The sequence below is a fragment of the Mycetomoellerius zeteki genome, unplaced genomic scaffold, assembly GCF_001594055.1.
Source record: "Mycetomoellerius zeteki isolate Tzet28-1 unplaced genomic scaffold, Tzet1.0 scaffold338, whole genome shotgun sequence".
NCBI classification, from domain to species: Eukaryota; Metazoa; Arthropoda; class Insecta; order Hymenoptera; family Formicidae; genus Mycetomoellerius; species Mycetomoellerius zeteki.
Genome location: NW_017257325.1, coordinates 22,600 through 24,693, shown reverse-complemented (window position 1 = coordinate 24,693; position 2,094 = coordinate 22,600).

Genomic DNA, 2,094 nt, shown 5'->3' with positions numbered 1-2,094 from the left:
TCAAACACCTTCTTTGATTTATATCAAAGAATTAATTTCTATTACGGGTTTTTTCACCTCGTAATAGTTTTTTACGACTCTTGAGCTACAATAGCTCCTAATGAGTCTAATTAAGCGCCACATAAGTTTTTTAATGGATTTTTTCCAAAAAATATAAAATTAAAATAGGTGAAAAATGAATTTTGCCCAAAAGGCTTTTTATAATGTTTTTTAATGTAATTAATTAATTTTTTCACTTTTTCGTGATTTATATATAAGTTTCATGTGGACGCTGTACAATATATAAAAAATAATATTTTTTCGTAATGAGCTCGTTTCGGCTCTAAACTGCTCCTATCGAGCTGAGACTATTTTTGAATGTTTATAATGCATTAAAGCTATCTGAATAAATTATCTTTAGTTCAAATTAAATTGTATTTCCCGAGATTCAGCTATTTCCCGGTTAAGATGAGCTCTTTCATGGCTCCTTGTTTTTTATAATGTATTTGCGTGTCTTACGCCTCTGAAGGATTGATTAAATTATTGGTAAAAAATGTTGAACATAGTTTTTAATAAACTCTCTTTCTTAATGAGTATAATAAAGTCTTAAAATTTAACTTATATCTATGAATATAATATGTTTGGAACTTAATGTTAGTTATAATATAATAAAATTAATATAATAAAATGTTTTCATTTGGCATTGCGCCTTTTGTTAAAGTCTTTTAATTTATGCGGGGTGATTTTAATAGTTTGGGAGGGCTCTTCGTGGCATCTTCTCCCGTTTGTGGATCCTGTTGTTGGACCGTCGTTTGGCAGCTTGGCCTCCCCGCAATCAACATCCTCTCGGCTTGGCTCTATTGGTTTTTCAAATATGTTGTGTTATGTTATAAAATTGAGGCGATTGTAATCGCACTCAGCGAATCTGAGTGGCGGTTGCAAGGATAGGGAAGGCTGATTCTAATATATGTATATAGAGTTCAATAGTTTTAAAGTACATTAAGTTTAAAAACTAAAAAAATGTAGGAAAAAAATAATGTTTTATATCAAGATTCGAAACTTGAAAAGTATGTTAAATAATATAAAAATTAAGAGTCATCGAATGAAAAAAAATAAAAATAAATAATTTATCAATAGTTAAAAGAAAGGGCTACGAGCCAGTTATAACATAAAGAATATTTAATAAACTTTTTTAATACATACAAACGTTTCGACACCGATCGGGTCATTTTCAATGCAAAACAACAAACAATCCTACACAAAATATCGGAAAATTCAGTCAAATGATAAAGTCCAGTAATGAGTTAGGTTATATTCGTAACAAGCGGTCCATATGTAAAAATGTCGAAAGAGATCTAATCTCACTTTTTTACAATTCTCCAATCTTACAAATAAATAATAAATTCACATTGCGTTATAGTTTAGATTATCAATACATTTTATAGTAAATTAAATTAAATTACAAATTGAATAAAAAATATATACCTTAAAATGTCTTAATGATGTAAGTTAGACGTCGAGAGGAAAACGCAATTAACAAAGTTATATTAAATAAAAAGTAAGCCATGATACACTTTGGATATCACATTTATACTCGAAGATGTCAAGCGACATTGTGACAAAAGGGACACAAAGAAATAGGAAAGATAATTGGAAGGGGACAAAGGACAATGTTAAGGGGGGGAAAGAGATGGGATAATGTTTAGATATGATTCTGGCAGAGAATCTGTGTCATTTTGTTTGTTTAGCCCATGCGTTTGTCGTTTTATGTGAACCATCTCTGATATTAATTTCTTATTATAAGAGGCTTCTCTGTCTAAGATTTCAACATTATCCCAGTCGAAGTTGTGATTCTGGTCAATTCGGTGATTTGTAATCACAGTCGGAGATTTTGACCTCTTATTAATATCGGATACGTGTTCGTGTAATCTTGTCTTTAGCTATCTTTTCGTCTGACCCACGTAACTAGCATCGCAATCGTCAATCCTATTATAAATAATTTATTTTCGTGATAAAAAGATCGTTCAAAACAATTAAAATGCCATTTTGGTGAGAATGCGCAAAACGAATTAATATGAAACATTGTATAGGCCAGTTTATAAGAATCAGAATTAA